Source organism: Ambystoma mexicanum, chromosome 9, assembly GCF_040938575.1.
Source record: "Ambystoma mexicanum isolate Mex_15411 chromosome 9, UKY_AmexF1_1, whole genome shotgun sequence".
Taxonomy (NCBI): domain Eukaryota; kingdom Metazoa; phylum Chordata; class Amphibia; order Caudata; family Ambystomatidae; genus Ambystoma; species Ambystoma mexicanum.
In genome coordinates, this window is record NC_090931.1 from 474184506 (window position 1) to 474206060 (window position 21555).

Genomic DNA, 21555 nt, shown 5'->3' on the forward strand with positions numbered 1-21555 from the left:
TACACGTACCCCACTTGCACAGGGACAATCGTGTGTGAAACTTCCCGCGAACCCCAGTAATACACGTACCCCACTCGCTCAGGGCCAATCGCGTGTGAAACTTCCCGTGCACCACAGTGATATACGTACCCCACTCGCACAGGGCCAATCGTGTGTGAAACTTCCCACGCATCCCAGTAATACACGTACCCCACTCGCACAGGGCTCTTCGCATGTGAAACTTCCCGCGAACCCCAGTAATACACGAAACCCAGTAATACATGTACCCCACTCGCATAGGGCCCTTCGCGTGTAAAACTTCCTGCGAACCCCAGTAATACACGTACCACACTCGCACATGGCCAATCTCGTGTGAAACTTCCTGCGCACCCCAGTAATACACGTACCCCTCTCGCAAAGGGCCAATCGTGTGTGAAACTTCCCGCGCACCCCAGTAATACACATACCCCACTCGCAAAGGTCCAATCGCGTGTGAAACTTCCCGCGCACCCCAGTAATACACGTACCCCACTCGCACAGGGCCAACCACGTGTGAAACTTCCCGCAACCCAGTAACACACGTATCCCACTCGCATAGGGCCAATCTCGTGTGAAACTTCCCGCGCACCCCAGTAATACACGTACCCCACTTGCACAGGGACAATCGCGTGTGAAACTTCCCGCGAACCCCAGTAATACACGTAACCCACTCTCACAGGGCCCTTCGCGTGTAAAACTTCCCGCGAACCCCAGTAATACACGTGCCCCACTCGCACATGGCCAATCAGGTGTGAAACTTCCCGCGAACCCCAGTAATACACGTACCCCACTCACACAGGGCCCTTCGCGTGTAAAACTTCCTGCGAAGCCCAGTAATACACGTACCCCACTCGCACAGGGCCCTTCGCGTGTGAAACTTCCCGCGAACCCCAGTAATACACGTACCCCACTCGCACAGGGCCCTTCACGTGTAAAACTTCCCGCGAACCCCAGTAATACACGTACCCCACTCGCACTGGGCCCTTCGCGTGTAAAACTTCCTGCGCACCCCAGTAATACACGTACCCCACTCGCACAGGGCCAATCGCGTGTGAAACTTCCTGTGCACCACAGTGATATACGTACCCCACTCGCACAGGGCCAATCGTGTGTGAAACTTCCCACGCATCCCAGTAATACACGTACCCCACTCTCACAGGGTCCTTCGCATGTGAAACTTCCCGCGAACCCCAGTAATACACGAAACCCAGTAATACACGTACCCCACTCGCACAGGGCCCTTCGCGTGTAAAACTTCCAGCGAACCCCAGTAATACACGTACCACACTCGCACATGGCCAATCTCGTGTGAAACTTCCTGCGCACCCCAGTAATACACGTACCCCTCTCGCACAGGGCCAATCGCGTGTGAAACTTCCCGCGCACCCCAGTAATACACGTACCCCACTCGCACAGGGCCAATCGTGTGTGAAACTTCCCGTGCACCACAGTAATACACGTACACCACTAGCACAGGGCCAATCGTGTGTGAAACTTCCCACGCATCCCAGTAATACACATACCCCACTCGCACAGGGCCCTTCGCGTGTGAAACTTCCCGCGCACCCCGTTAATACACGTACCCCACTTGCACAGGGCCCTTCGCGCGTAAAACTTCCAGCGCACCCCAGTAATACACGTACCCCACTCGCACACGGCCAATCGCGTGTGAAACTTCCGGTGCACCACAGTAATACACGTACCCCATTCGCACAGGGCCAATCGTGTGTGAAACTTCCCGTGCACCCCAGTAGTACACGTACCCCACTCGCACAGGGCCAATCGCATGTGAAACTTCCCGCGAAACCCAGTAATACACGTACCCCACTCGCACAGGGCCAATCGCGTGTGAAACTTCCCGCGCACCCCAGTAATACACGTACCCCAATCGCACAGGGCCAACCGTGTGTGAAAATTCCCGCGCACCACAGTACTACACGTACCCCACTCGCATAGGGCCAATCACATGTGAAACTTCCTGCGCACCCCAGTAATACACGTATCCCACTCGCCCAGGGACAATCGGGTGTGAAACTTCCCGCAAACCCCAGTAATACACGTACCCCAATCGCACAGGGCCCTTCACGTGTGAAACTTCCCGCGAACCCCACCCCACCCCACTCGCACAGGGCCCTTCGCGTGTAAAACTTACCGCGAACCCCAGTAATACACGTACCCCACTCGCACAGGGCCCTTCGCGTGTGAAACTTCCCGTGAACCCCAGTAATACACGTACCCCACTCGCACAGGGCCCTTCACGTGTAAAACTTCCCGCGAACCCCAGTAATACACGTACCCCACTCGCACAGGGCCCTTCGCGTGTAAAACTTCCTGCGCACCCCAGTAATACACGTACCCCACTCGCACAGGGCCAATCGCGTGTGAAACTTCCTGTGCACCACAGTGATACACGTACCCCACTCGCACAGGGCCCTTCGCGTGTGAAACTTTCCGCGAACCCCAGTAATACACGTACCCCACTCGCACAGGGCCCTTTGCGTGTAAAACTTCCGGCGCACCCCTTTAATACACGTACCCCACTCGCACAGGGCCGTTCGCGCGTAAAACTTCTGGCGCACCCCAGTAATACACGTACCCCACTCGCACAGGACCAATCGCGTGTGAAACTTCCGGTGAACCACAGTAATACACGTACCCCATTCGCACAGGGCCAATCGTGTGTGAAACTTCCCACGTACCCCAGTAGTACACGTACCCCACTCGCACAGGGCCAATCGCGTGTGAAACTTCCCGCGAACCCCAGTAATACACGTACCCCACTCGCACAGGGCCCTTCGCGTGTGAAACTTCCCGCGAACCCCAGTAATACACGTACCCCACTCGCACAGGGCCCTTCACGTGTAAAACTTCCTGCGAACCCCAGTAATACACGTACCCCACTCGCACAGGGCCCTTCGCGTGTAAAACTTCCTGCACACCCCAGTAATACACGTACCCCACTCGCACAGGGCCAATCGCGTGTGAAACTTCCCGTGCACCACAGTGATATACGTACATCACTCGCACAGGGCCAATCGTTTGTGAAACTTCCCACGCATCCTAGTAATATACGTACCCCACTCGCACAGGGTCCTTCGCATGTGAAACTTCACGCGAACCCCAGTAATACACGAAAACCAGTAATACACGTACCCCACTCGCACAGGGCCCTTCGCATATAAAACTTCCTGCGAACCCCAGTAATACACGTACCACACTCGCACATTGCCAATCTCGTGTCAAACTTCCTGCGCACCCCAGTAATACACGTACCCCTCTCGCACAGGGCCAATCGCGTGTGAAACTTCCCGCGCACCCCAGTAATACACGTACCCCACTCGCACAGGGCCAATCGTGTGTGAAACTTCCCGTGCACCACAGTAATACACGTACACCACTAGCACAGGGCCAATCGTGTGTGAAACTTCCCACGCATCCCAGTAATACACGTACCCCACTTGCACAGGGCCCTTCGCGTGTGAAACTTCCTGCGCACCCCGTTAATACACGTACCCCACTCGCACAGGGCCCTTCGCACGTAAAACTTCCGGCGCACCCCAGTAATACACGTACCCCACTCGCACACGGCCAATCGCGTGTGAAACTTCCGGTGCACCACAGTAATACACGTACCCCATTCGCACAGGGCCAATCGTGTGTGAAACTTCCCGCGCACCCCAGTAGTACACGTACCCCACTCGCACAGGGCCAATCGCATGTGAAACTTCCCGCGAACCCCAGTAATACACGTACCCCACTCGCACAGGGACAATCGCGTGTGAAACTTCCCGCGAACCCCAGTAATACACGTACCCCACTTGCACAGGGCCCTTCGCGTGTGAAACTTCCCGCGAACCCCAGTAATACACGTACCCCACTCGCACAGGGCCCTTCACTTGTAAAACTTCCCACGAACCCCAGTAATACACGTACCCCACTCGCACAGGGCCCTTCGCGTGTAAAACTTCCTGCGCACCCCAGTAATATACGTACCCCACTCGCTCAGGGCCAATCGCGTGTGAAACTTCCCGTGCACCACAGTGATATACGTACCCCACTCGCACAGGGCCAATCGTGTGTGAAACTTCCCACGCATCCCAGTAATACACGTACCCCACTCGCACAGGGCCCTTCGCATGTGAAACTTCCCGCGAACCCCAGTAATACACGAAACCCAGTAATACACGTACCCCACTCGCATAGGGCCCTTCACGTGTAAAACTTCCTGCGAACCCCAGTAATACACGTACCACACTCGCACATGGCCAATCTCGTGTGAAACTTCCTGCGCACCCCAGTAATACACGTACCCCTCTCGCACAGGGCCAATCGTGTGTGAAACTTCCCGCGCACCCCAGTAATACACATACCCCACTCGCACAGGGCCAATCGCGTGTGAAACTTCCCGCGTACCCCAGTAATACACGTACCCCACTCGCACAGGGCCAACCGCGTGTGAAACTTCCCGCACCCAAGTAACACACGTACCCCACTCGCATAGGGGCAATCTCGTGTGAAACTTCCCGCGCACCCCAGTAATACACGTACCCCACTTGCACAGGGACAATTGCGTGTGAAACTTCCCGCGAACCCCAGTAATACACGTAACCCACTCTCACAGGGCCCTTCGCGTGTAAAACTTCCCGCGAACCCCAGTAATACACGTACCCCACTCGCACATGGCCAATCACGTGTGAAACTTCCCACAAACCCCAGTAATACACGTACCCCACTCACACAGGGCCCTTCGCGTGTAAAACTTCCTGCGAAGCCCAGTAATACACGTACCCCACTCGCACAGGGCCCTTCGCGTGTGAAACTTCCCGCGAACCCCAGTAATACACGTACCCCACTCGCACAGGGCCCTTCACGTGTGAAACTTCCCGCGAACCCCAGTAATACACGTACCCCACTCGCACAGGGCCAATCACGTGTGAAACTTCCCGCGAACCCCAGTAATACACGTACCCCACTCGCACAGGGCCCTTTGCGTGTGAAACTTCCTGCGAACCTCAGTAATACACGTAACCCACTCACACAGGGCCCTTCGCGTGTAAAACTTCCTGCGAAGCCCAGTAATACACGTACCCCACTCGCACATGGCCAATCTCGTGTGAAACTTCCTGCGCACCCCAGTAATACACGTACCCCACTCGCACAGGGCCAATCGCGTGTGAAACTTCCCGCGCACCCCAGTAATACACGTACCCCACTCGCACAGGGCCAACCGCGTGTGAAAATTCCCGCACACCACAGTAATACACGTACCCCACTCGCATAGGGCCAATCACATGTGAAACTTCCTGCGCACCCCAGTAATACACGTATCCCACTCGGCCAGGGACAATCGGGTATGAAACTTCCCGCGAACCCCAGTAATACACGTACCCCAATCGCACAGGGCCCTTCACGTGTGAAACTTCCCGCGAACCCCACCCCACCCCACTCGCACAGGGCCCTTCGCGTGTAAAACTTCCCGCGAACCCCAGTAATACACGTACCCCACTCGCACAGGGCCCTTCGCGTGTGAAACTTCCCGTGAACCCCAGTAATACACGTACCCCACTCGCACAGGGCCCTTCACATGTAAAACTTCCCGCGAACCCCAGTAATACACGTACCCCACTCGCACAGGGCCCTTCGCGTGTAAAACTTCCCGCGAACCCCAGTAATACACGTAACCCACTCTCACAGGGCCCTTCGCGTGTAAAAATTCCCGCGAACCCCAGTAATACACGTACCCCACTCGCACATGGCCAATCACGTGTGAAACTTCCCGCGAACCCCAGTAATACACGTACCCCACTCGCACAGGGCCAATCGCGTGTGAAACTTCCCGTGCACCACAGTGATATACGTACCCCACTCGCACAGGGCCAATCATGTGTGAAACTTCCCACGCATCCCAGTAATATACGTACCCCACTCGCACAGGGTCCTTCGCATGTGAAACTTCACGCGAACCCCAGTAATACACGAAACCCAGTAATACACGTACCCCACTCGCACAGGGCCCTTCGCGTATAAAACTTCCTGCGAACCCCAGTAATACACGTACCACACTCGCACATGGCCAATCTCGTGTGAAACTTCCTGCGCACCCCAGTAATACATGTACCCCTCTCGCACAGGGCCAATCGCGTGTGAAACTTCCCGCGCACCCCAGTAATACACGTACCCCACTCGCACAGGGCCAATCGTGTGTGAAACTTCCCGTGCACCACAGTAATACACGTACACCACTAGCACAGGGCCAATCGTGTGTGAAACTTCCCACGCATCCCAGTAATACACGTACCCCACTCGCACAGGGCCCTTCGCGTGTGAAACTTCCCGCGCACCCCGTTAATACACGTACCCCACTCGCACAGGGCCCTTCGCGCGTAAAACTTCCGGCGCACCCCAGTAATACACGTACCCCACTCGCACACGGCCAATCGCGTGTGAAACTTCCGGTGCACCACAGTAATACACGTACCCCATTCGCACAGGGCCAATCGTGTGTGAAACTTCCCGCGCACCCCAGTAGTACACATACCCCACTCGCACAGGGCCAATCGCGTGTGAAACTTTCCGCGAACCCCAGTAATACACGTACCCCACTCGCACAGGGACAATCGCGTGTGAAACTTCCCGCGAACCCCAGTAATACACGTAACCCACTCGCACAGGGCCCTTCGCGTGTGAAACTTCCCGCGAACCCCAGTAATACACGTACCCCACTCGCACAGGGCCCTTCACTTGTAAAACTTCCCACGAACCCCAGTAATACACGTACCCCACTCGCACAGGGCCCTTCGCGTGTAAAACTTCCTGCGCACCCCAGTAATATACGTACCCCACTCGCTCAGGGCCAATCGCGTGTGAAACTTCCCGTGCACCACAGTGATATACGTACCCCACTCGCACAGGGCCAATCGTGTGTGAAACTTCCCACGCATCCCAGTAATACACGTACCCCACTCGCACAGGGCCCTTCGCATGTGAAACTTCCCGCGAACCCCAGTAATACACGAAACCCAGTAATACATGTACCCCATTCGCATAGGGCCCTTCACGTGTAAAACTTTCTGCGAACCCCAGTAATACACGTACCACACTCGCACATGGCCAATCTCGTGTGAAACTTCCTGCGCACCCCAGTAATACATGTACCCCTCTCCCACAGGGCCAATCGTGTGTGAAACTTCCCGCGCACCCCAGTAATACACGTACCCCACTTGCACGGGGCCAATCGCGTGTGAAACTTCCCGCGCACCCCAGTAATACACGTACCCCACTCGCACAGGGCCAACCGCGTGTGAAACTTCCCGCACCCCAGTAACACACGTACCCCACTCGCATAGGGCCAATCTCGTGTGAAACTTCCCGCGCACCCAGTAATACACCTACCCCACTTGCACAGGGACAATTGCGTGTGAAACTTCCCGCGAACCCCAGTAATACACGTAACCCACTCTCACAGGGCCCTTCGCGTGTAAAACTTCCCGCGAACCCCAGTAATACACGTACCCCACTCGCACATGGCCAATCACGTGTGAAACTTCCCGCGAACCCCAGTAATACACGTACCCCACTCACACAGGGCCCTTCGCGTGTAAAACTTCCTGCGAAGCCCAGTAATACACGTACCCCACTCGCACAGGGCCCTTCGCGTGTGAAACTTCCCGCGAACCCCAGTAATACATGTACCCCACTCGCACAGGGCCCTTCACGTGTAAAACTTCCCGCGAACCCCAGTAATACACGTACCCCACTCGCACAGGGCCCTTCTCGTGTAAAACTTCCTGCGCACCCCAGTAATACACGTACCCCACTCGCACAGGGCCAATCGCGTGTGAAACTTCCCGTGCACCACAGTGATATACGTACCCCACTCACACAGGGCCAATCGTGTGTGAAACTTCCCACGCATCCCAGTAATACACGTACCCCACTCGCACAGGGTCCTTCGCATGTGAAACTTCCCGCAAACCCCAGTAATACACGAAACCCAGTAATACACGTACCCCACTCGCACAGGGCCCTTCGCATGTAAAACTTCCTGCGAACCCCAGTAATACATGTACCACACTCGCACAATGCCAATCTCGTGTGAAACTTCCTGCACACCCCAGTAATACACGTACCCCTCTCGCACAGGGCCAATCGCGTGTGAAACTTCCTGCGCACCCCAGTAATACACGTACCCCACTCACACAGGGACAATCGCTTGTGAAACTTCCCGCGAACCCCAGTAATACACGTACCCCACTCGCACAAGGCCCTTCGCGTGTAAAACTTCCCGCGAACCCCAGTAATACACGTACCCCACTCGCACAGGGCCAATCACGTGTGAAACTTCCCGCGAACCCCAGTAATACCCATACCCCACTCGCACAGGGCCCTTTGCGTGTGAAACTTCCTGCGAACCTCAGTAATACACGTACCCCACTCACACAGGGCCCTTCGCGTGTAAAACTTCCTGCGAAGCCCAGTAATACACGTACCCCACTCGCACATGGCCAATCTCGTGTGAAACTTCCCGCGCACCCCAGTAATACACGTACCCCACTCGCACAGGGCCAACCGCGTGTGAAAATTCCCGCACACCACAGTAATACACGTACCCCACTCGCATAGGGCCAATCACATGTGAAACTTCCTGCGCACCCCAGTAATACACGTATCCCACTCGCCCAGGGACAATCGGGTGTGAAACTTCCCGCGAACCCCAGTAATACACGTACCCCAATCGCACAGGGCCCTTCACGTGTGAAACTTCCCGCGAACCCCACCCCACCCCGCTCGCACAGGGCCCTTCGCGTGTACAACTTCACGCGAACCCCAGTAATACACGTACCCCACTCGCACAGGGCCCTTCACGTGTAAAACTTCCCGCGAACCCCAGTAATACACGTACCCCACTCGCACAGGGCCCTTCGCGTGTAAAACTTCCCGCGAACCCCAGTAATACACGTAACCCACTCTCACAGGGCCCTTCGCGTGTAAAACTTCCCGCGAACCCCAGTAATACACGTACCCCACTCGCACAGGGCCCTTCGCGTGTAAAACTTCCTGCGCACCCCAGTAATACACGTACCCCACTCGCACAGGGTCCTTCGCATGTGAAACTTCCCACGAACCCCAGTAATACACGAAACCCAGTAATACACGTACCCCACTCGCACAGGGCCCTTCGCGTGTAAAACTTCCTGCGAACCCCAGTAATACACGTAACACACTCGCACATGGCCAATCTCGTGTGAAACTTCCTGCGCACCCCAGTAATACACGTACCCCTCTCGCACAGGGCCAATCGCGTGTGAAACTTCCTGCGCACCCCAGTAATACACGTACCCCACTTGCACAGGGACAATCGCGTGTGAAACTTCCCGCGAACCCCAGTAATACACGTACCCCACTCGCACAAGGCCCTTCGCGTGTAAAACTTCCCGCGAACCCCAGTAATACACGTACCCCACTCGCACAGGGCCAATCACGTGTGAAACTTCCCGCGAACCCCAGCAATACACGTACCCCACTCGCACAGGGCCCTTTGCGTGTGAAACTTCCTGCGAACCTCAGTAATACACGTACCCCACTCACACAGGGCCCTTCGCGTGTAAAACTTCCTGCGAAGCCCAGTAATACACGTACCCCACTCGCACTTGGCCAATCTCGTGTGAAACTTCCTGCGCACCCCAGTAATACACGTACCCCACTCGCACAGGGCCAATCGCGTGTGAAACTTCCCGCGCACCCCAGTAATACACGTACCCCACTCGCACAGGGCCAACCGCGTGTGAAAATTCCCGCGCACCACAGTAATACACGTACCCCACTCGCATAGGGCCAATCACATGTGAAACTTCCTGCGCACCCCAGTAATACATGTATCCCACTCGCTCAGGGACAATCGGGTGTGAAACTTCCCGCGAACCCCAGTAATACACGTACCGCAATCGCACAGGGCCCTTCACGTGTGAAACCTCCCGCGAACCCCACCCCACCCCACTCGCACAGGGCCCTTCGCGTGTAAAACTTCCCGCGAACCCCAGTAATACACGTACCCCACTCGCACAGGGCCCTTCGCGTGTGAAACTTCCCGTGAACCCCAGTAATACACGTACCCCACTCGCACAGGGCCCTTCACGTGTAAAACTTCCCGCGAACCCCAGTAATACACGTACCCCACTCGCACAGGGCCCTTCGCGTGTAAAACTTCCTGCGCACCCCAGTAATACACGTACCCCACTCGCACAGGGCCAATCGCGTGTGAAACTTCCCGTGCACCACAGTGATACACGTACCCCACTCGCACAGGGCCATTCGCGTGTGAAACTTCCCGCGAACCCCAGTAATACACGTACCCCACTCGCACAGGGCCCTTTGCGTGTAAAACTTCCGGCGCACCCCGTTAATACACGTACCCCACTCGCACAGGGCCGTTCGCGTGTAAAACTTCCGGCGCACCCCAGTAATACACGTACCCCACTCGCACAGGGCCAATCGCGTGTGAAACTTCCCACGCACCCCAGTAGTACACGTACCCCACTCGCACAGGGCCAATCGCGTGTGAAACTTCCCGCGAACCCCAGTAATACACGTACCCCACTCGCACAGGGACAATCGCGTGTGAAACTTCCCGCGAACCCCAGTAATACACGTACCCCACTCGCACAGGGCCCTTCGCGTGTGAAACTTCCCGCGAACCCCAGTAATACACGTACCCCACTCGCACAGGGCCCTTCACGTGTAAAACATCCCGCGAACCCCAGTAATACACGTACCCCACTCGCACAGGGCCCTTCGCGTGTAAAACTTCCTGCGCACCCCAGTAATACACGTACCCCACTCGCACAGGGCCAATCGCGTGTGAAACTTCCCGTGCACCACAGTGATATATGTACCCCACTCGCACAGGGCCAATCGTGTGTGAAACTTCCCACGCATCCCAGTAATACACGTACCCAACTCGCACAGGGTCCTTCCCATGTGAAACTTCCCGCGAACCCCAGTAATACACGAAACCCAGTAATACACGTACCACACTCGCACATGGCCAATCTCGTGTGAAACTTCCTGCGCACCCCAGTAATACACGTACCCCTCTCGCACAGGGCCAATCGCGTGTGAAACTTCCCGCGCCCCCCAGTAATACACGTACCCCACTCGCACAGGGCCAATCGTGTGTGAAACTTCCCGTGCACCACAGTAATACACGTACACCACTAGCACAGGGCCAATCGTGTGTGAAACTTCCCACGCATCCCAGTAATACACGTACCCCACTCGCACAGGGCCCTTCGCGTGTGAAACTTCCCGCGAACCCCAGTAATACACATACCCCACTCGCACAGGGCCAATCGCGTGTGAAACTTCCCGCGCACCCCAGTAATACACGTACCCCACTTGCACAGGGACAATCGTGTGTGAAACTTCCCGCGAACCCCAGTAATACACGTACCCCACTCGCTCAGGGCCAATCGCGTGTGAAACTTCCCGTGCACCACAGTGATATACGTACCCCACTCGCACAGGGCCATTCGTGTGTGAAACTTCCCACGCATCCCAGTAATACACATACCCCACTCGCACAGGGACAATCGCGTGTGAAACTTCCCGCGAACCCCAGTAATACACGTACCCCACTCGCACAGGGCCCTTCGCGTGTGAAACTTCCCGCGAACCCCAGTAATACACGTACCCCACTCGCACAGGGCCCTTCACGTGTAAAACATCCCGCGAACCCCAGTAATACACGTACCCCACTCGCACAGGGCCCTTCGCGTGTAAAACTTCCTGCGCACCCCAGTAATACACGTACCCCACTCACACAGGGCCAATCGCGTGTGAAACTTCCCGTGCACCACACTGATATATGTACCCCACTCGCACAGGGCCAATCGTGTGTGAAACTTCCCACGCATACCAGTAATACACGTACCCAACTCGCACAGGGTCCTTCGCATGTGAAACTTCCCGCGAACCCCAGTAATACACGAAACCCAGTAATACACGTACCACACTCGCACAGGGCCCTTCGCGTGTAAAACTTCCTGTGAACCCCAGTAATACACGTACCACACTCGCACATGGCCAATCTCGTGTGAAACTTCCTGCGCACCCCAGTAATACACGTACCCCTCTCGCACAGGGCCAATCGCGTGTGGAACTTCCCGCGCCCCCCAGTAATACACGTACCCCACTCGCACAGGGCCAATCGTGTGTGAAACTTCCCGTGCACCACAGTAATACACGTACACCACTAGCACAGGGCCAATCGTGTGTGAAACTTCCCACGCATCCCAGTAATACACGTACCCCACTCGCACAGGGCCCTTCGCGTGTGAAACTTCCCGCGAACCCCAGTAATACACATACCCCACTCGCACAGGGCCAATCGCGTGTGAAACTTCCCACGCACCCCAGTAATACACGTACCCCACTTGCACAGGGACAATCGTGTGTGAAACTTCCCGCGAACCCCAGTAATACACGTACCCCACTCGCTCAGGGCCAATCGCGTGTGAAACTTCCCGTGCACCACAGTGATATACGTACCCCACTCGCACAGGGCCAATCGTGTGTGAAACTTCCCACGCATCCCAGTAATACACGTACCCCACTCGCACAGGGCTCTTCGCATGTGAAACTTCCCGCGAACCCCAGTAATACACGAAACCCAGTAATACATGTACCCCACTCGCATAGGGCCCTTCGCGTGTAAAACTTCCTGCGAACCCCAGTAATACACGTACCACACTCGCACATGGCCAATCTCGTGTGAAACTTCCTGCGCACCCCAGTAATACACGTACCCCTCTCGCAAAGGGCCAATCGTGTGTGAAACTTCCCGCGCACCCCAGTAATACACATACCCCACTCGCAAAGGTCCAATCGCGTGTGAAACTTCCCGCGCACCCCAGTAATACACGTACCCCACTCGCACAGGGCCAACCACGTGTGAAACTTCCCGCAACCCAGTAACACACGTATCCCACTCGCATAGGGCCAATCTCGTGTGAAACTTCCCGCGCACCCCAGTAATACACGTACCCCACTTGCACAGGGACAATCGCGTGTGAAACTTCCCGCGAACCCCAGTAATACACGTAACCCACTCTCACAGGGCCCTTCGCGTGTAAAACTTCCCGCGAACCCCAGTAATACACGTGCCCCACTCGCACATGGCCAATCAGGTGTGAAACTTCCCGCGAACCCCAGTAATACACGTACCCCACTCACACAGGGCCCTTCGCGTGTAAAACTTCCTGCGAAGCCCAGTAATACACGTACCCCACTCGCACAGGGCCCTTCGCGTGTGAAACTTCCCGCGAACCCCAGTAATACACGTACCCCACTCGCACAGGGCCCTTCACGTGTAAAACTTCCCGCGAACCCCAGTAATACACGTACCCCACTCGCACTGGGCCCTTCGCGTGTAAAACTTCCTGCGCACCCCAGTAATACACGTACCCCACTCGCACAGGGCCAATCGCGTGTGAAACTTCCTGTGCACCACAGTGATATACGTACCCCACTCGCACAGGGCCAATCGTGTGTGAAACTTCCCACGCATCCCAGTAATACACGTACCCCACTCTCACAGGGTCCTTCGCATGTGAAACTTCCCGCGAACCCCAGTAATACACGAAACCCAGTAATACACGTACCCCACTCGCACAGGGCCCTTCGCGTGTAAAACTTCCTGCGAACCCCAGTAATACACGTACCACACTCGCACATGGCCAATCTCGTGTGAAACTTCCTGCGCACCCCAGTAATACACGTACCCCTCTCGCACAGGGCCAATCGCGTGTGAAACTTCCCGCGCACCCCAGTAATACACGTACCCCACTCGCACAGGGCCAATCGTGTGTGAAACTTCCCGTGCACCACAGTAATACACGTACACCACTAGCACAGGGCCAATCGTGTGTGAAACTTCCCACGCATCCCAGTAATACACATACCCCACTCGCACAGGGCCCTTCGCGTGTGAAACTTCCCGCGCACCCCGTTAATACACGTACCCCACTTGCACAGGGCCCTTCGCGCGTAAAACTTCCAGCGCACCCCAGTAATACACGTACCCCACTCGCACACGGCCAATCGCGTGTGAAACTTCCGGTGCACCACAGTAATACACGTACCCCATTCGCACAGGGCCAATCGTGTGTGAAACTTCCCGTGCACCCCAGTAGTACACGTACCCCACTCGCACAGGGCCAATCGCATGTGAAACTTCCCGCGAAACCCAGTAATACACGTACCCCACTCGCACAGGGCCAATCGCGTGTGAAACTTCCCGCGCACCCCAGTAATACACGTACCCCAATCGCACAGGGCCAACCGTGTGTGAAAATTCCCGCGCACCACAGTAATACACGTACCCCACTCGCATAGGGCCAATCACATGTGAAACTTCCTGCGCACCCCAGTAATACACGTATCCCACTCGCCGAGGGACAATCGGGTGTGAAACTTCCCGCAAACCCCAGTAATACACGTACCCCAATCGCACAGGGCCCTTCACGTGTGAAACTTCCCGCGAACCCCACCCCACCCCACTCGCACAGGGCCCTTCGCGTGTAAAACTTACCGCGAACCCCAGTAATACACGTACCCCACTCGCACAGGGCCCTTCGCGTGTGAAACTTCCCGTGAACCCCAGTAATACACGTACCCCACTCGCACAGGGCCCTTCACGTGTAAAACTTCCCGCGAACCCCAGTAATACACGTACCCCACTCGCACAGGGCCCTTCGCGTGTAAAACTTCCTGCGCACCCCAGTAATACACGTACCCCACTCGCACAGGGCCAATCGCGTGTGAAACTTCCTGTGCACCACAGTGATACACGTACCCCACTCGCACAGGGCCCTTCGCGTGTGAAACTTTCCGCGAACCCCAGTAATACACGTACCCCACTCGCACAGGGCCCTTTGCGTGTAAAACTTCCGGCGCACCCCTTTAATACACGTACCCCACTCGCACAGGGCCGTTCGCGCGTAAAACTTCCGGCGCACCCCAGTAATACACGTACCCCACTCGCACAGGACCAATCGCGTGTGAAACTTCCGGTGAACCACAGTAATACACGTACCCCATTCGCACAGGGCCAATCGTGTGTGAAACTTCCCACGTACCCCAGTAGTACACGTACCCCACTCGCACAGGGCCAATCGCGTGTGAAACTTCCCGCGAACCCCAGTAATACACGTACCCCACTCGCACAGGGCCCTTCGCGTGTGAAACTTCCCGCGAACCCCAGTAATACACGTACCCCACTCGCACAGGGCCCTTCACGTGTAAAACTTCCTGCGAACCCCAGTAATACACGTACCCCACTCGCACAGGGCCCTTCGCGTGTAAAACTTCCTGCACACCCCAGTAATACACGTACCCCACTCGCACAGGGCCAATCGCGTGTGAAACTTCCCGTGCACCACAGTGATATACGTACATCACTCGCACAGGGCCAATCGTTTGTGAAACTTCCCACACATCCTAGTAATATACGTACCCCACTCGCACAGGGTCCTTCGCATGTGAAACTTCACGCGAACCCCAGTAATACACGAAAACCAGTAATACACGTACCCCACTCGCACAGGGCCCTTCGCGTATAAAACTTCCTGCGAACCCCAGTAATACACGTACCACACTCGCACATTGCCAATCTCGTGTCAAACTTCCTGCGCACCCCAGTAATACACGTACCCCTCTCGCACAGGGCCAATCGCGTGTGAAACTTCCCGCGCACCCCAGTAATACACGTACCCCACTCGCACAGGGCCAATCGTGTGTGAAACTTCCCGTGCACCACAGTAATACACGTACACCACTAGCACAGGGCCAATCGTGTGTGAAACTTCCCACGCATCCCAGTAATACACGTACCCCACTTGCACAGGGCCCTTCGCGTGTGAAACTTCCTGCGCACCCCGTTAATACACGTACCCCACTTGCACAGGGCCCTTCGCGTGTGAAACTTCCTGCGCACCCCGTTAATACACGTACCCCACTCGCACAGGGCCCTTCGCGCGTAAAACTTCCGGCGCACCCCAGTAATACACGTACCCCACTCGCACACGGCCAATCGCGTGTGAAACTTCCGGTGCACCACAGTAATACACGTACCCCATTCGCACAGGGCCAATCGTGTGTGAAACTTCCCGCGCACCCCAGTAGTACACGTACCCCACTCGCACAGGGCCAATCGCATGTGAAACTTCCCGCGAACCCCAGTAATACACGTACCCCACTCGCACATGGACAATCGCGTGTGAAACTTCCCGCGAACCCCAGTAATACACGTACCCCACTTGCACAGGGCCCTTCGCATGTGAAACTTCCCGCGAACCCCAGTAATACACGTACCCCACTCGCACAGGGCCCTTCGCGTGTAAAACTTCCTGCGCACCCCAGTAATATACGTACCCCACTCGCTCAGGGCCAATCGCGTGTGAAACTTCCCGTGCACCACAGTGATATACGTACCCCACTCGCACAGGGCCAATCGTGTGTGAAACTTCCCACGCATCCCAGTAATACACGTACCCCACTCGCACAGGGCCCTTCGCATGTGAAACTTCCCGCGAACCCCAGTAATACACGAAACCCAGTAATACACGTACCCCACTCGCATAGGGCCCTTCACGTGTAAAACTTCCTGCGAACCCCAGTAATACACGTACCACACTCGCACATGGCCAATCTCGTGTGAAACTTCCTGCGCACCCCAGTAATACACGTACCCCTCTCGCACAGGGCCAATCGTGTGTGAAACTTCCCGCGCACCCCAGTAATACACGTACCCCACTCGCACAGGGCCAATCGCGTGTGAAACTTCCCGCGTACCCCAGTAATACACGTACCCCACTCGCACAGGGCCAACCGCGTGTGAAACTTCCCGCACCCAAGTAACACACGTACCCCACTCGCATAGGGGCAATCTCGTGTGAAACTTCCCGCGCACCCCAGTAATACACGTACCCCACTTGCACAGGGACAATTGCGTGTGAAACTTCCCGCGAACCCCAGTAATACACGTAACCCACTCTCACAGGGCCCTTCGCGTGTAAAACTTCCCGCGAACCCCAGTAATACACGTACCCCACTCGCACATGGCCAATCACGTGTGAAACTTCCCACAAACCCCAGTAATACACGTACCCCACTCACACAGGGCCCTTCGCGTGTAAAACTTCCTGCGAAGCCCAGTAATACACGTACCCCACTCGCACAGGGCCCTTCGCGTGTGAAACTTCCCGCGAACCCCAGTAATACACGTACCCCACTCGCACAGGGCCCTTCACGTGTGAAACTTCCTGCGAACCCCAGTAATACACGTACCCCACTCGCACAGGGCCAATCACGTGTGAAACTTCCCGCGAACCCCAGTAATACACGTACCCCACTCGCACAGGGCCCTTTGCGTGTGAAACTTCCTGCGAACCTCAGTAATACACGTAACCCACTCACACAGGGCCCTTCGCGTGTAAAACTTCCTGCGAAGCCCAGTAATACACGTACCCCACTCGCACATGGCCAATCTCGTGTGAAACTTCCTGCGCACCCCAGTAATACACGTACCCCACTCGCACAGGGCCAATCGCGTGTGAAACTTCCCGCGCACCCCAGTAATACACGTACCCCACTCGCACAGGGCCAACCGCGTGTGAAAATTCCCGCACACCACAGTAATACACGTACCCCACTCGCATAGGGCCAATCACATGTGAAACTTCCTGCGCACCCCAGTAATACACGTATCCCACTCGGCCAGGGACAATCGGGTATGAAACTTCCCGCGAACCCCAGTAATACACGTACCCCAATCGCACAGGGCCCTTCACGTGTGAAACTTCCCGCGAACCCCACCCCACCCCACTCGCACAGGGCCCTTCGCGTGTAAAACTTCCCGCGAACCCCAGTAATACACGTACCCCACTCGCACAGGGCCCTTCGCGTGTGAAACTTCCCGTGAACCCCAGTAATACACGTACCCCACTCGCACAGGGCCCTTCACATGTAAAACTTCCCGCGAACCCCAGTAATACACGTACCCCACTCGCACAGGGCCCTTCGCGTGTAAAACTTCCCGCGAACCCCAGTAATACACGTAACCCACTCTCACAGGGCCCTTCGCGTGTAAAACTTCCCGCGAACCCCAGTAATACACGTACCCCACTCGCACATGGCCAATCACGTGTGAAACTTCCCGCGAACCCCAGTAATACACGTACCCCGCTCACACAGGGCCCTTCGCGTGTAAAACTTCCTGCGAAGCCCAGTAATACACGTACCCCACTCGCACAGGGCCCTTCGCGTGTGAAACTTCCCGCGAACCCCAGTAATACACGTACCCCACTCGCACAGGGCCCTTCACGTGTAAAACTTCCCGCGAACCCCAGTAATACACGTACCCCACTCGCACAGGGCCCTTCGCGTGTAAAACTTCCTGCGCACCCCAGTAATACACGTACCCCTCTCGCACAGGGCCAATCGCGTGTGAAACTTCCTGCGCACCCCAGTAATACACGTACCCCACTTGCACAGGGACAATCGCGTGTGAAACTTCCCGCGAACCCCAGTAATACACGTACCGCACTTGCACAAGGCCCTTCGCGTGTAAAACTTCCCGCGAACCCCAGTAATACACGTACCCCACTCGCACAGGGCCAATCACGTGTGAAACTTCCCGCGAACCCCAGTAATACACGTACCCCACTCGCACAGGGCCCTTTGCGTGTGAAACTTCCTGCGAACCTCAGTAATACACGTACCCCACTCACACAGGGCCCTTCACGTGTAAAACTTCCTGCGAAGCCCAGTAATACACGTACCCCACTCGCACATGGCCAATCTCGTGTGAAACTTCCTGCGCACCCCAGTAATACACGTACCCCACTCGCACAGGGCCAATCGCGTGTGAAACTTCCCGCACACCCCAGTAATACACGTACCCCACTCGCACAGGGCCAACCGCGTGTGAAAATTCCCGCGCACCACAGTAATACACGTACCCCACTCGCATAGGGCCAATCACATGTGAAACTTCCTGCGCACCCCAGTAATACATGTATCCCACTCGCTCAGGGACAATCGGGTGTGAAACTTCCCGCGAACCCCAGTAATACACGTACCCCAATCGCACAGGGCCCTTCACGTGTGAAACCTCCCGCGAACCCCACCCCACCCCACTCGCACAGGGCCCTTCGCGTGTAAAACTTCCCGCGAACCCCAGTAATACACGTACCCCACTCGCACAGGGCCCTTCGCGTGTGAAACTTCCCGTGAACCCCAGTAATACACGTACCCCACTCGCACAGGGCCCTTCACGTGTAAAACTTCCCACGAACCCCAGTAATACACGTACCCCACTCGCACAGGGCCCTTCGCGTGTAAAACTTCCTGCGCACCCCAGTAATACACGTACCCCACTCGCACAGGGCCAATCGCGTGTGAAACTTCCCGTGCACCACAGTGATACACGTACCCAACTCGCACAGGGCCTTTCGCATGTGAAACTTCCCGCGAACCCCAGTAATACATGTACCCCACTCGCACAGGGCCCTTTGCGTGTAAAACTTCCGGCGCACCCCGTTAATACACGTACCCCACTCGCACAGGGCCGTTCGCGCGTAAAACTTCCGGCGCACCCCAGTAATACACGTACCCCACTCGCACAGGGCCAATCGTGTGTGAAACTTCCCACGCAGCCCAGTAGTACACGTACCCCACTCGCACAGGGCCAATCGCGTGTGAAACTTCCCGCGAACCCCAGTAATACACGTACCCCACTCGCACAGGGACAATCGCGTGTGAAACTTCCCGCGAACCCCAGTAATACACGTACCCCACTCGCACAGGGCCCTTCGCGTGTGAAACTTCCCGTGAACCCCAGTAATACACGTACCCCACTCGCACAGGGCCCTTCACGTGTAAAACTTCCCGCGAACCCCAGTAATACACGTACCCCACTCGCACAGGGCCCTTCGCGTGTAAAACTTCCTGCGCACCCCAGTAATACACGTACCCCACTCGCACAGGGCCAATCGCGTGTGAAACTTCCCGTGCACCACAGTGATATACGTACCCCACTCGCACAGGGCCAATCGTGTGTGAAACTTCCCACGCATCCCAGTAATACACGTACCCAACTCGCACAGGGTCCTTCGCATGTGAAACTTCCCGCGAACCCCAGTAATACACGAAACCCAGTAATACACGTACCCCACTCGCACAGGGCCCTTCGCGTGTAAAACTTCCTGCGAACCCCAGTAATACACGTACCACACTCGCACATGGCCAATCTCGTGTGAAACTTCCTGCGCACCCCAGTAATACACGTACCCCTCTCGCACAGGGCCAATCGCGTGTGAAACTTCCCGCGCACCCCAGTAATACACGTACCCCACTCGCACAGGGCCAATCGTGTGTGAAACTTCCCGTGCACCACAGTAATACACGTACACCACTAGCACAGGGCCAATCGTGTGTGAAACTTCCCACGCATCCCAGTAATACACGTACCCCACTCGCACAGGGCCCTTCGCGTGTGAAACTTCCCGCGAACGCCAGTAATACACATACCCCACTCGCACAGGGCCAATCGCGTGTGAAACTTCCCATGCACCCCAGTAATACACGTACCCCACTTGCACAGGGACAATCGTGTGTGAAACTTCCCGCGAACCCCAGTAATACACGTACCCCACTCGCACAGGGCCCTTCACGTGTAAAACTTCCCACGAACCCCAGTAATAAACGTACCCCACTCGCACAGGGCCCTTCGCATGTAAAACTTCCTGCGCACCCCAGTAATACACGTACCCCACTCGCTCAGGGCCAATCGCGTGTGAAACTTCCCGTGCACCACAGTGATATACGTACCCCACTCGCACAGGGCCAATCGTGTGTGAAACTTCCCACGCATCCCAGTAATACACGTACCCCACTCGCACAGGGCCCTTCGCATGTGAAACTTCCCGCGAACCCCAGTAATACACGAAACCCAGTAATACACGTACCCCACTCGCATAGGGCCCTTCGCGTGTAAAACTTCCTGCGAACCCCAGTAATACACGTACCACACTCGCACATGGCCAATCTCATGCGAAACTTCCTGCGCACCCCAGTAATACATGTACCCCTCTCGCAAAGGGCCAATCGTGTGTGAAACTTCCCGCGCACCCCAGTAATACACATACCCCACTCGCACAGGGCCAATCGCGTGTGAAACTTCCCGCGCACCCCAGTAATACACGTACCCCACTCGCACAGGGCCAACCACGTGTGAAACTTCCCGCAACCCAGTAACACACGTATCCCACTCGCATAGGGCCAATCTCGTGTGAAACTTCCCGCGAACCCCAGTAATACACGTAACCCACTCTCACAGGGCCCTTCGCGTGTAAAACTTCCCGCGAACCCCAGTAATACACGTGCCCCACTCGCACATGGCCAATCACGTGTGAAACTTCCCGCGAACCCCAGTAATACACGTACCCCACTCACACAGGGCCCTTCGCGTGTAAAACTTCC